This window comes from Dendropsophus ebraccatus, unplaced genomic scaffold, assembly GCF_027789765.1.
Source record: "Dendropsophus ebraccatus isolate aDenEbr1 unplaced genomic scaffold, aDenEbr1.pat pat_scaffold_1008_ctg1, whole genome shotgun sequence".
NCBI classification, from domain to species: domain Eukaryota; kingdom Metazoa; phylum Chordata; class Amphibia; order Anura; family Hylidae; genus Dendropsophus; species Dendropsophus ebraccatus.
Window position 1 is genome coordinate 20909 of NW_027208424.1, and position 14488 is coordinate 35396.

The 14488-nt window shown below is 43.5% G+C and overlaps 1 pseudogene; it reads left to right on the forward strand.

Moving 5' to 3' along the window:
- The first annotated feature begins 4540 nt into the window (after positions 1-4540).
- On the forward strand, positions 4541-14238 carry LOC138774666 (dynein regulatory complex protein 10-like; annotated as a pseudogene).
- The last annotated feature ends 250 nt before the right edge of the window (positions 14239-14488 follow it).

Sequence of the window (14488 nt, forward strand, 5' to 3'; positions counted from 1 at the left end):
TTCAAGCTACGGCGCCAATCACAGGGCCGCTGCAGATAACAAGAACGGACACAGATCAACCACATGAAATACAGCACAGTAATAGCCATGGGCTGAACCATCCGATGGATGTCTCACATGATACGTAGACGGGAACGCTCACGAGTATAAGATATTTTTAACACTTTCATCATCACTAAACCTGCCTGGTACATAAGACACATAAAAGAAAAAGAAGATTGTCAGAACAAAAAGACCACCCACTCCATCTAGATATATAGCTATTAAAGTTGGGGGGGTTTGCTGAAGAAATTCGATGCAGCCCTAAGGAGTCCTGAAGAAAACATAGATACAAACTTGGGTCTATGGCTGTATCCATGTTTTTCAGGCAGCCTTAAGGCTACTTCCAACTTCTTTAGCCACTGGTAATCAAATGCAGAGTGTCGGGTTTGGACCCCCGCACACTCAAGGTCCGTTTATCTCTAATAGTTAAACGTTATCCCAGGCAGGTTGAAAGGGAATCTGTCACTAGGTTTATGCTGTGTAAATAAGGGCAGCATAAACTAGTGAGAAAAATACTGAACAGATCGGTTGTGTTACTTACATCATTCTGTTCAGCCGTTCTCCTAATATGCAGGAGAATAGGATCTTGCCACACCCCTCCCCCGCCCTCCAGCTGCTGATTGACAGTTTCTGACTATACACAGCATGGATAGGTAACTACCAATCAGCAGCTGGGGGCAGAGTTTTCTGCTTCTCATGAATATTAAGGACTACTGAGCACATGCACATGATGGAGAAGACTACTTATTGTCCATGTTATTCAGGAGGAGATCTCTGGATCAGTTGCACAGAACAATGTAAGTGATACATCGTTTTATTACTGTGGATTTACCAACCACATCTGGTGACGTACCACCTTAATTCTTAGTCGCCATGATACCATACCTTCACAGAGACCATCATGTCCATTGTTTTACCATTCAGACATTCATGTTAGTACATGTCATATTTTCTAAGGAATCAATGTGACCAGACAGGTTTCACATTCTAGTAACGTCAGTAATTAACCCAATGTTTACCACCATCATCTTCTGCATTACACTGACCATTTCAGCGTTCACATCTGACCCATATTCTTAGCCAAGAATGACTTCATCTCCAATCTCTGACATCATCAATGGAATAATTCTTATTGTTGCCAGAAAACTTTTTCCCATGATGTCAGATCTACCTTCTCCATGTCATACATAAAAGGTTTCTTTATTCCTTCCATCATGGTCTATGGCAGGGTGAGGTCACAGCAGCTCTTAGGCGGTTACAAAACTACAACTCTCATCATGCCTGGACAGCTAAAGCCCTAACTGACAAGGCATGATGGGAATTGTAGGTTTTTTTTTTTGCAACAGATGGAGGGGTGCAGTTGCCCATTCCTGGTCTTGGCAATGTTCCTCAACTGTGTCTGTCTGTAGGGGCACACTGCATTACACCATGCCAGAGGTTGTCAGAGCATGATAGGAGTTGGAGTTTCCTAGATCCATGTCAGAGGCTGTTAGGAATGATGAGAGTGTAGTAATGCATCAGCTGGGGAGGCACAGGTTGGGGAACACTGCATCATACCATGCCCAGGGGTGGGGGAGCATAATGGGAGTTGTAGGTTTGCAATATCTGGGAAGCCACGATTGGGAATACGGCCATGTGAAAGGTTGTCAGTGCATGATGGGAGTTGTACTTTTATAAGCACTTGGGAGCCATGACTGGGGAATACTGCATTGGACCATGTGAAAGGCAGTCAGTTTCATGATGGGAGTTGTAGTAATGTAACAGCAAGAGAGTCACAAGTTCAGAGAGACCCCTTTAGAGGCTGCTAGAAATGATGAGAGTTGTAGTAATGCTTAAGCTGGGGAGGCACAGTGGAGAATACTGCATTGGACCATGTGAAAAGCTGTCAGTGCACGATGGGAGTTGTAGTTTCATAACAGCTGCGGTGGCACAGGTTGGGGGATCACTGCATCAAGACCATGCCCAGGGTAGTATAGCATGATGGGAGTTGTAGGTTTGCAATATCTGGGGAGACACAGTTGGAGACTACTTTGGACCATGACAAAGGCTGCCAGTGCATGATGGGAGTTGTAGTTCCATAAACGCTAAGGTTGAGGGAAAACTGCAGTAGACCATGCCAAGTGTTATCACAACATGATGGAGGTTGTAGTTCTGCAACATCTTCAAAGCCACAGGTTGGGGGACGCTGCTCTAGACTATGCCAGCTGCTGCTAGGGGATGATGAGAGTTGTAGTTTTACAGTATCACCCAAGTCATACTAAAGTCACTTCTATGCATGGAAGTCATCAAAACTCCCAAGACATCTCCCTGCCCCGTCCGACTGCACATCACCATCGCATAGGAAACTCATTCACACCTGAAGTGTTACTGGCCGGTCCCGCGCGTGTCCGCTGTACTTTTCAAGTCCGCTTTAGCATCACGTGACGCGGCGATCTCCTGCCGCGGGTTTCTGGCATCTGCAATCAGGACTAAATTAAAACACCATCACTTCAGCACCTACAGAGCCTCACCGTATCCTCCGCACATGCGCGCTGGACAACAGAAGTTATGGGTACCCGAACGACGCATGCGCAACATTCCTTTGCAGCCCTGCCTTTCTTTTTTTCCAGTCCTCGCCATATGTTATTGCCGAAGTAGGTTGGCCTTCTGCGCCTGCGCAATAAGGGGCAATCTGTCATTGGCTAGGGACATCACCAAGTCACGTGATTCGTTTCCATGGCAATTGTACACGGAAAAAAGGAACAGGTAGTGCTGAGAGAGAAGAGTCCGCCGGCTCTCTGCAGGTGCGGTGCCTTTTTTCTTTATATCCCTCTAAGGTTTGCATTTGTCTATGGACATGACACAGCACATACTCTTCTCTGACAGGACTGCACAGGACTGTACAGACTACCACTGTGCTGGAGCACTATACACAGTACATCACTATAGGGGGAGATGGAGTTACTTGCTTGTTAGGTGCTATGTGAGCGGTAAGGAACAGCAAGGAAGGGGTTAACACCAGGGGGAGGGGACCTTGGCTTTCCAGCTGTTGCAAAAACTACAACTCCCATCATGCCTGGACAGCCAAAGCTTTAGCTCTTACACTCCAGGCATGATGGGAGTTGTAGTTTTACAACCGCTGAAGAGCCAAGGTCCCTACCCCTGGGTTACACTAAGCAGTGAACAACTACTACTACTACTACCGCAATGTGTACATACATAGTAACAACCCAAGGGGACAGCTGACCAGAACTTTATGAGTGGTTAGAGATGAGAGGGAACCATTCACTTACCTTTCAGGCACAGTGTGGACCCTCTGGGGGAGGGAGACAGGCTCACAGACCTAGCATAGGCTTCATCTCTCTTCTGCACACAGCACAAGCTAAGACCCTCCCAACTGCTTGTTTGTTGCTAGAGACTGATTTTTATTCTGGGCTAAGGGCTTATTCCCACGTGAAACACAGAACCCACGGACAGGGAAGCCTGTAGCGTTATTCTTTCCCCACCGGCAACATGTATTAATATGATGGCCGGGAGCAGGGAAAGTGTTTGAATCTTTGCAGCTGTGTCATTACATTACAGAGTCTTATATTATTTTTTTCTCTGAAAAAAAGGGCTAGGGCTATTTTTAGGGTAGGTCTTATTTTGGAGAAACACAGTATGCCCTATACTGTAGCCCCAGGCTATAGGGTAGTTAGCCGCCATACTGTATGTCCTACTGTTAGGCCTCTATACTATAAATTCCCCTGTAGTTAAACATCCATACTGTATACCTCACTCCCCTCTCTATAGTTTTTTTTCCATACTGTATACATCTCTCTGCAGTAAGGTCCCCATACTATATACCTCCTCCCCCCCCCCCTGTAGTTGTTCCCCATACTGTATACATCCCACTCTGCAGGTAGCCCCCATACTATATACCTCCCTCCCTATGTAGTTGTTCCCCCATACTGTATACATCTTCTCTGCAGGTAGTCCCCCATACTGTATACCTCCCTCCCCCTCTGTAGTTTTTCCCCATACTGTTTACATCCCCTTCTGCAGGTAGTCCCCATACTGTATACCTCCCTGCCCCCTCTGTAGTTGTTCCCCCATACTGTATACATGTCCCTTCTGCAGGTAGTCCCCTTACTGTATACCTCCCTCCCCCCTCTGTAGTTGTTCCCCCATACTGTATACATCCCTTCTGCAGGTAGTCCCCATACTGTATTCCTCCCTCCCCCTCTGTAGTTGCTCCCCATACTGTATACACACCCTCTGCATATAGTCCTCATACTGTATACCTCCCTGCCCCCTCTGTAGGTGTTCCACCATACTTATTTTCGGGGTAGGTCTTATTGTCGGAGAAAACACAGTATGACGAGTATTTTATTGGACTTATGTGAAATCATTTTAACTTTTCCTTTGTATCATTAACATTGTCTGATGCTTGATCCATTACAGCTCCCATTCCTAAGCAAGTATATGTGCTCAACGTCTTGAACATGGCGTCGGATATCCTTCCACCACCCAGCCCGTCATGCTGTCCTCCCCTCAGCCACTGCAATCCCCACCTGGAAATGTCGGGAGACTCTTGAAGCTCAGTCCCATTAAGATGCTTCCAAATATTGACACAGCCTGAAGATGCTGGAACCGGGTCGTAAGAAGCTAACCTCCATAGAGACACAGAGATGGTGGCCGTGCTTGATGAAACGATCAAAAAGCTAGAGCTAGTCAGTCTTTTCCAACACGCCATTGAAAATCTGGATAGATACAGTGTGATTTTTGGATCTGAGCTGACGGGGGCATTGAGGGGAGCACAAGAGGCTACAGGATAACATGCAAAGACATCTTCAACGTATGAAAAGCAGAGAGGATGATACCAGTTTCCAAAGTGAAACAACAAATATGGCGGAAAATGCTGACGTACACTTTGGCGCACTTCGCCAGGGTGTTCAGAGCTCTGTGAGGAGTACTCTAAGGTTGTTTTGGCAAATCAACAGCCTGCCAAGCTTTAAGATCTGAAGGGAATGTAAGGGATCAGTCGTCACAGACATTGATCCACTTTCTATCAGAATTGAGGGCATTCCTTTATGAGATGCTGCTCACCAGTCCACTAGAGCAGAATGAAGAGAATGCACTATCTTCAAGAGATCACACTGCGCGACCACAAGAACAGGGCTGTTTTATTGGCTTGGAAGAAGAACTAATGCAGCTATTCTGGATCGGGATACTGAGGTATGCAACGACTTTCCGCGACGAGGCTATGTTCACACTACATAAGTGCTGCGGAAATCACGGCCGTTGTTACAAGCCTGTGGCCGTTGTTACACTTCGTATACACTCCGGCCGAAATCCCTGGCGGCGTAGAAAACTGACATGTCAGTTTTCTGCGCACACTATATTGTGTGCTGGGGGAGTTCTGATGCGGGCGTGCATGGATGCGCTCGCATCAGAACTCTGCGGCCCCAAAGATCATCCGGCCGTTACTGCAGTACCGGCTGGGATGATCTTTCAGAGACCAGCCAGTCTCTTACTAAGTGTGCAGCCTGAGGCTGGGTTCACACTACGTATATTTCAGTCAGTATATTTCAGTCAGTATTGCAACCAAAACCAGGAGTGGATTAAAAACACAGAAAGGATCTGTTTACATAATGTTGTAATTGAGTGGATGGCGCCATATAATGGCAAATATGTGCTGCTATTTTAGAACAACGGCTGTTGTATTGAAATAATGTCAGTTATTTACTGCTATATGGCGGCCATCCACTCAATTTCACCATTGTGTGAACAGAGCCTTTCTGTGTTTTAATCCACTCCTGGTTTTGGTTGCAATACTGACTGAAATATACGTAGTGTGAACATAGCCTAAAGGTGGATAAACTTTCGGATCTTTGCTAGGGGTTTACAGTGCTGGCACTTGTGCTGCTTTTATCCGATTTATATTTTACATATATAATAATGTGCCTACATATGAAAGAATAAGGAATTCCAATATTGTACTGCTTTGTTTGTTTTAGTTGCAGTATATTCTGTCCTTAGTGTCATTTTTATTGTGGTTCTCACCACATAGACTTCCATAAATGCAAAACGCAACCACATGTGGTTTTCAAACTGGTTTTTAAGAATTACTTCTATTTAAAAATCTCAAGTCTTCCAGTACTTATCAGCTATTTGTGTTCCTGCAGGAAGTGGTGTATTCATTATAGTCTGACACAGTGCTCTCTGCTGCCACCTCTGTTCGTGACAGGAACTGTCCACAGCAGTGACAAATCCCCATAGAAAACCTCTCCTGCTCTGGACAGTTCCTGTCATGGACAGAGGTGGCAGCAGAGAGCACTGTGTCAGACTGGATAGAATACACCATTCCCTGCAGGACATACAGCAGCTGATAAGTACTGGAGGGCTTAAGATAGAAGTAATTACAAATCCATATAACTTTCTGACACCAGTTCATTGAAAACAATTTTTTGCTGAGTACCCATTCAAAGGGGGATTCTGGGGTTCAAAAGTAATTATTGTTTTATCGGGATAGTAAAAATAAATAAATAAATAATAATTATACTGACCTACCCCTAACCCCTGCAGCTTACACTGCAACTGCAATTTAAGGTCCCGCACTGTTTGTCTCTTCTACCTGCTTTTCAGGGAGAGATAGTAGCAGAAGCTGCCTGCTCAGCCAATCACGGGTTGTAGCAGTTCCCTTCTCGGCCAGTGATTGGCTGAGTAGACACGTCCTTCACCGATCTCGTGTTTAGAAATGTGTGGGAGGCAGGAACTGAGGACCAGAAAGAGACAAGTGGGAGCTGTGGGTAGGTAAGCAGCATTTATTTGTTCTTTTTTTACCAGCCCAGCAATATAATAAAAATTTTATCAGTATGCCCCTTTTAACTTGTATATATGCAAATGAACATCATGTACCCATGCGGCAGAGCTGATCACCTCAAGTGCCCAGCACTTCAATCCCCTACATGTTCCTAACGTTTTGCCCCTCGTGAGACACATTCAACATTGAGTGACGGTCGGGAGCCACATCAGCTCACAAATGGAGAAGAGACAAGAAGTCATGAACTTACAAACACTGGGGGGAATGTAACTAATCACAGTGCCAGGTAAAGGTTACAAACACCTTCACAGCTATACCTTTAAATTTGTGAACTTCTGCTCGTGAGCTGAGCCACTTGTGTTTTTACGTGTATGGAAATAAGTAGCAAATGTCCACAGGAGCAACTGATCACCTCAAGTACCCCTAAGGTAGTACCCAGAATGTACATCTCATATCCATCCCATATGACTACTTGCTTCTCACTGGGTGAGCTCCTTATTCTCATTCTATAGGCTCGCGCAAGGAACTCGCCTACCACAGTTACCTAATCTGGCAGCAGAAGAACGTAAAAACCTGCATAATGGCAGGTGTGTTTTAAAGTGTCACTGTCATTTTTTTTTTTCCAGAAATCAATAGTCCAGGCGATTTTAAGAAACTTTGTAATTGGGTTATTAGGCAAATATGCCATTATCTGCATTCAAAAAGCCTTTCCCCAGGTCTCCCCTCTCCTTCTGTCATCCACTGCTCATTATCAGGAAATCTCAATTCTTTTACATCAGTTGAGCCCTGTGTAACCTATGGAGAGGGGAGGAGGGAGGTTAGTGGGCAGCAGAGAGCAGAGAAGAAAGGATTACACAGCGGGACCAGTGTGAAAAGCAGTATTCAGAGGTCAGAAAGGTCAGTGCTGACTTCAGAGGAGAAAAGCCGGTGATGTAGCTGTAAATTAACTCTTTGTTGCCCTGTTTGGTGCCTCATCTCCCTCCACCCCTCCTCTCTCTATAGAGAACAATGAAGACAGGGGGGAGAGCTTCAAACTGCTTTTTCATGATAAAAAATGCATATTTCAGCTAATAAACCCAATTACAAAGTTTCTTAAAATTGCCTATACTATTGATTTCTGCAAAAAAAAAAGTAAACGACAGTGACACTTTAAAGAACACCTGTCATTATGCAGGTTTTCACGTTCAGCGCGTAGTTGCTTCTGCCCCCAGATTAGGTAACTGTGGCAGGTGAGTTCCTTACGCAAGCCTCATAGAATAAGAATGAGGAGCTCACCCAGTGGGACGTATCCATGATATTCTGCCTGCAGGAGCGACCTGTACAACGATGGGGGGAGGGGATAATTGGTACACTTTAATTAAACAGTGTACATCAAGCTGCCAGTTATCAAGAGACCTCTGCCCTACAACATACACTAGAGAGGCTGTCAATGAGATGCAGAAGGAGGAAGCAAGTCATATGGGATGGATATGAGATGGACATTCTGGGTACTACCTTAGGGGTACTTGAGGTGATCAGTTGCTCCTTGTGGACATTTTGCTACTTATTTCCATACACGTAAAAACACAAGTGGCTCGGCTCACAAGCAGAAGTTCACAAATTTAAAGGTATAGCTGTGAAGGTGTAACCTTTACCTGCCACTGTGATTAGTTACACTATGCGGTACCATCTGACAGATTCCCTTTAACATGATGTAAACCAGCAGGAACCTATTACAGCAGTTTTGTAATTATCACCATTATGCAGTGTTAGTATTACCAAATTTATCTACTATTTTCTGTATTATCTACTATCTTGTACTTTTGTCTCTAGATTGCCAAGAAAAATGAGAGTATACGGCAGCTTAAGATCAATCTGCATCAGCTGGAGAAGATTTCAGAAAACCAGGTAAAACGCACAATGCAGGAGGCAGAGGTGCAGCAGAAGTCCGACTGCCGAGCCTCCGAAGGGAAAATCGCAAAGCTTCAGCAGGATCTGCAGCAACTGAGATCACAGCTCAACGCTACAATTGCAGAGAATCGGGAGATAGAGCTAAGCCTTAGAAAGGTATTGTGGTTTTTTGGTCCTCATGTAAAATTCTGTGTTTGTAATCATAATTTGTAATAGTAATATAGATTCACATAATACAAAAAGGCTATGGTGTTCCCTTACATACTGGACAATCCTTGAGTTTATTTTTGGATTAGGGAAAACACAGATCCAGTTTGTTATAACCTTTAGGGTCTGTTCACACGTACAGACTCGCTGCGTAAAACTCGCACAGAACTCGCATGAAAGTAGCTGTGTTTTTTGTGGTGTTGAACTTGCCTGTGACAATCATGTGAAAATCAAAACTCGCATGTAAAAAATCGCACCAAACACGCAGCAAGAATATACATACATTGACTTGATAGCAATCAGTATCGCTGTGGATTTCTGTGCGAGAAACTCACAGCGATAAATATGCAGCGAGTCTGTACGTGTGAACAGACCCTTAAAGGGGCATTCTGGATGCTCGCATTTTGTTGTGCTGAGCCTGTACCGTGTTCCTTTGGGGATCACTCTGTGGCATCTTACATTCTCCCGTGATAAGGTTAAAATTATATGTTGACCTCTCTCTATGGAGAGAAGCCGAAAACCCAGGTAAAGGATGGTTTTTAAATTATATCTAGAGTTGGAATCTGCAGTGTTCCCACTCGTTACTATACGTCACTGACACAGATAAGACAATGTATCATGATTATAAGCCTGGAGAAAATGGCCAAGTTTTATTATGGTCATCACATTTTATAGACAGATAAAATATAGGGTGGTAACAAATGCTAATAAGACATAGATGAGGCGGTGCTAGTGATTAGATATTCAGTCATGCGCAATGGTATCTATATTAGTATTCATTATTATTATTCAAAAAGGTCAAAAGGTTAAAACAATACATTCTGTACAAAGATACTTTTTCATGAATCCAAGAGCACAATGTATTTGTTTTCCATAAATTGTTTATAGATAAGAGTCTCTGGGTCCTTGGGGATTGTGTCTACAAATGATAACTTTCCAGAAGTTAATCTCAGTGACGTGCGTCCAGCATTCCTCTTCTTTATCCAGAACATCTCTCTGTCACCCTCTGATCACCCTCTGATCACGCTCTGATCATCTCCAGTCTCTTAAGAGGGCAATATATATAGGTGTAGTCATATAGTTACGGTGCAAGTAGGTAAAATCCCATAATTGGCTTTATCATCCCGCTCACTGTTATTTTTCATACTTCTAATGTTCCTATTACACTGAACAATTATCAGCCTTACTTGGACGATTAGCAACTGTTCAGGCCAATTGTCATTAAGTGTAATAGCACATGTTAAAAGGCAACGATCAGCCGAATCTTTTAACATGGTGAAAGAACATGATTTTGTCAGTGATTGTCTGCAGCGCGTCGCTCTGAGTAATAGCAGCTGTGTAGGCAGACCGCCTCTGACTTCAATGGGCTGCCCGGACGCTCTAAGGATTGTGGGCGGCCCTTCCCGTTGCTATCCTGCTCACTGAGCTGACAGGTTGGCATTCTCTTCCCCCAGAACATCAGACTGGGTAATACGAACCTCTAGGGATGTAAATGCAGGAAGAAAAGCAGAGATCCACAACATGAGGTGGACGTGGAAGTGAGGTAGATGTCTATGGGTTTTTATTAATTTTCATACTGCGCCAGCACAATATGAAATAAGTAAGTATCTTGAAAAACCTTTTTTTTAAAGAACCTGTTTCATGCTGCCCAAACCATGCTTGTCTTACTGAACAGGTCTCCTCCCATAGACATAAATGAATCTACAGTAGGAACAAAGCCAATCGCTTCCTTCATATCTGCGTTCTGCTCATCAGTCTGTGGGCTTTGAAGTCTGCTCTGTTCTGTGCCGCTCCTCCCCAGGTACAGGGAAAAGATGGATCCAGTCCTGGAAAAATTGAGAGAAGTTTCCCTGGACTGGATCCATCTTTTCCCCGCACCTGGGGAGGAGCGGCACAGAGCGGAGCAGACTTCCAAGCAGAATGCAGATATGCAATTCGCTTTGTTCCTACTGTGGATTCGCTCATCTCTAGTCTCTCACTATCGTCACCCTCCTTAACTTCATACCCATGCCTGTGTCATGCTGCTCATGGTTTGGACAGGAGGTAACAACTGACACGTTCTATTTAATCCAATGCCAATCACAGCTATTCAGCCACGCTGCGGTCCACTCTCACTACAGTGTGTGAACTGGTGCTTGTTAGCCAGCACTTAAACCAATCATTGAATGCACAGCAAAATGTAATTCTTTGCTATAAACTTTATTGCAAGATTTCATATGTTAGATAATTTCATATACATCACCATGGTGCATTAAAGATAGCTAGCCTGAGAGGGACAAATATTCTATGTTCGCCCATACAGGGCTAGCGAATCCAAGTCACCAGCTGCACTTCTCGGATAGTATAAGCATGGATAACGTCCACACATCTGGCAAGTTCTATTTAATAGTTGTGTGGACCTTGCACCGGTGCATATAAAATAATGAATTAAGCAACATTTTAAGTACATAACTCCTGTGCAGACCTATGTGCATCAGGTTTATGCAGCAGCTGCCATGGCTCCATACCAGAAACAAAGCTTATGTGTAATCTGATCCTGCAGTCATGTATTCCTACATTGCTTCTTACCAACCTCCTGAGCGCTGTGGAGGTATCTGTAATTCATATGGTATATAATAGCTGCTGTGTCCTGCTATAGAGACCACTATTGTAACTTCATACGTCATTTTAATTTTTTATTTAACAGAAAAAATATAAAGTGGAAACTGAAATAGAGAACTGGATACAGAAATATGATGGCGACATGGGAGAAAAACAGGTATGAAAAGAAGATTGCAGTTTTTTTCTTTTATATATTTCCATAATTAGTGCTCCTCTAGACATTTAGTGGGGCTGTAAATGTTACAACACCTGTAGATACTTATTTCCTGTTAGGATACATATTGGTAGCCACACCTTTGTTCCCTGTGGGATAAATATTGCCGCAGGTAACTTAAAGAGTACCTGTCATTATAAATAACTTTTTGTCATCAGGCAATGCCTGTCACTGCTGAGACCTGTTCTGATTGAGAGATATAGTCGGGGAGAGAGCGTGGCAGCGGTACAATCTACTCCCTGGCTGTATCACTATATTGGCTGGGGAGTGGATCACCATGCTGCCATGCTCTCTCCCCAACTATATCTCCTGATCACAGCTGGTCTCAGCTGTGACAACAGTAGAAGGATTGATCCATCCTTCTACTGTTTCATAAACGATCTAATTCCCTGGTGCTGTTGGCCCTGAATCATTTGTGTTATGACATGTCAAAAGTTATTTTAAGTACAGTGACCCGTACAGTAAATTGCATACATGAATATATTGTTATTTGTATGAAGGTATTTGCCACAGTATATAATATAAGCTAAAAAGAATAAAATACAGTGGTACCTTGGTTCTCGAACTTAATTGTTCCGAAAGACAGCTTGAGAACGGAGCAGTGTTTTCCCATAGGAAATAATGTAAATGTGTTTAATGGTAGTGCAGCACTATATTGTACAGTTACATTACATTACAGAACAGCTCTATACTGGAAAGTACATTATATACAAGAAACATTCAACAAAACCAGCAATTACAGTACAGTAGTCACTACCTCCTCACTTATCCTTTACTGTATAGTGTCCCACCCCACCCCAGTGCTGTAAAGTATGGGAGATAGTGGTGCACTGACTGTACTACTAGTACTGTATATGCTCTCCAGCAGTCTTGTACAGTACAGGATGGGAGATGGTGGTGCACTGACTGTACTACTACTGTACTGTATATGCACTCCAGCAGTCTTATACAGTACAGGATGGGAGATGGTGGTGCACTGACTGTACTACTACTGTACTGTATATGCACTCCAGCAGTCTTATACAGTACTGTACAGGATAGGAGATGGTGCACTGACTGTACTACTACTGTACTGTATATGCACTCCAGCAGTCTTATACAGTACAGGATGGGAGATGGTGGTGCACTGACTGTACTACTACTGTACTGTATATGCACTCCAGCAGTCTTATACAGTACTATACAGGATGGGAGATGGTGGTGCACTGACTGTACTACTACTGACTGTATATGCACTCCAGCAATCTTATACTGTACAGGATGGGAGATGGCGGTGCACTGACTGTACGACTACTGTACTGTATATGCACTCCAGCAGTCTTATACAGTACAGTATGGGAGATGGTGGTGCACTGACTGTACTACTACTGACTGTATATGCACTCCAGCAGTCTTATACAGTACAGGATGGGAGATGGTGGTGCACTGACTGTACTACTACTGTACTGTATATGCACTCCAGCAGTCTTATACAGTACAGGATGGGAGATGGTGGTGCACTGACTGTACTACTACTGTACTGTATATGCACTCCAGCAGTGTTATACAGTACAGGATGGGAATTCTTAATGTTACTTCCAAGTAAATATTCGTTCAAATACCGCGGTATTACTGTTTTTCAAGACTGGGGGCCAGAAAAGTGTTGAGAGAACCGAGCAAGAGTTTGACAACCAAAACAAACTTTCCCTGAAAATACTGTTTGAAAAATGAACTGTTTGAGTTCGGAGCAGTTGAGGACCGAAGTACCACTGTATTAGTGCCATTTTCTCTCTGTCTTCCCACTGGTCTGGTTTAGGGCACTGGAGGTGTTAAGGTAGCTAAAACCAGCCAAGACAGCTGTTTTTACACAGTTTGAGTAACTCCCATTAATGTAAGGGTGTTTTGCAAACAGCTCAGCACTGTAAGCTATGCATTTACTGCCTAGATGGGAGTGCTCCTTTAATATTCATGCTCTTTACCGCATATTAATATCCAGTTGCCAGTCCATTTAATGTGAAAGCGTTTTGTAATAGAGAAAATATTAATCTAGCAGCTAACAAAATAAAAAGCAAATGTCTGAAAGTAAAGTTGTGTTTGACCATTAACGATTCCCTTCTGATCACTTAACCACAGGCAGAGTTAGAGGAACTCGAGGGAATGTATGAAGAGGAGAAGGCTCAACTAGCCGAATTAAAGGAAAAGCTGGCCGTGCTAGAGGTGGAATACGTCCAGATCATAGAGGAAAGACGCCTGGCGCAGCTGAGGAAGGAAGAAGAAGAAAAGGAGCTGGCAGCATGACCCGGGCAGCAATAGTAATCCAGGCTCATTGGAGAGGGTACAGGGTTCGCCACTCAATGAAGTCCAAGAGAAAAGAAGAAGAAAGGAAAAGGAGCCGGAGGGAAAGGGAAGGCCAAAAAGGGCAAAAAATAGGAGGATGTACAACACCTTATAACAGTCCTACATGCTATATTTCTCTCCTTCATTACAGAGCTTATCTCACCACCTGTAAAGTGCTTATGTTTCATTTTACAAGAAATACTCACGTAATGATGATAAACCCAATAAGTTTTGATTGCGTAAATATATTTCTTTAGAAATAAATTTCTATCTATCAGTAATGTGTTCTGTCTGGGATTGGGGCACTGCTAAAATGATAATCATAATAGATGGAGAACTGTATATTATAGCATAGGTCAAACAATCATGGACGATTAACAGATTAATGGTGGATGAAGCCAATATTCCCAGAAGAAACGTCACTGTCCAGTAGT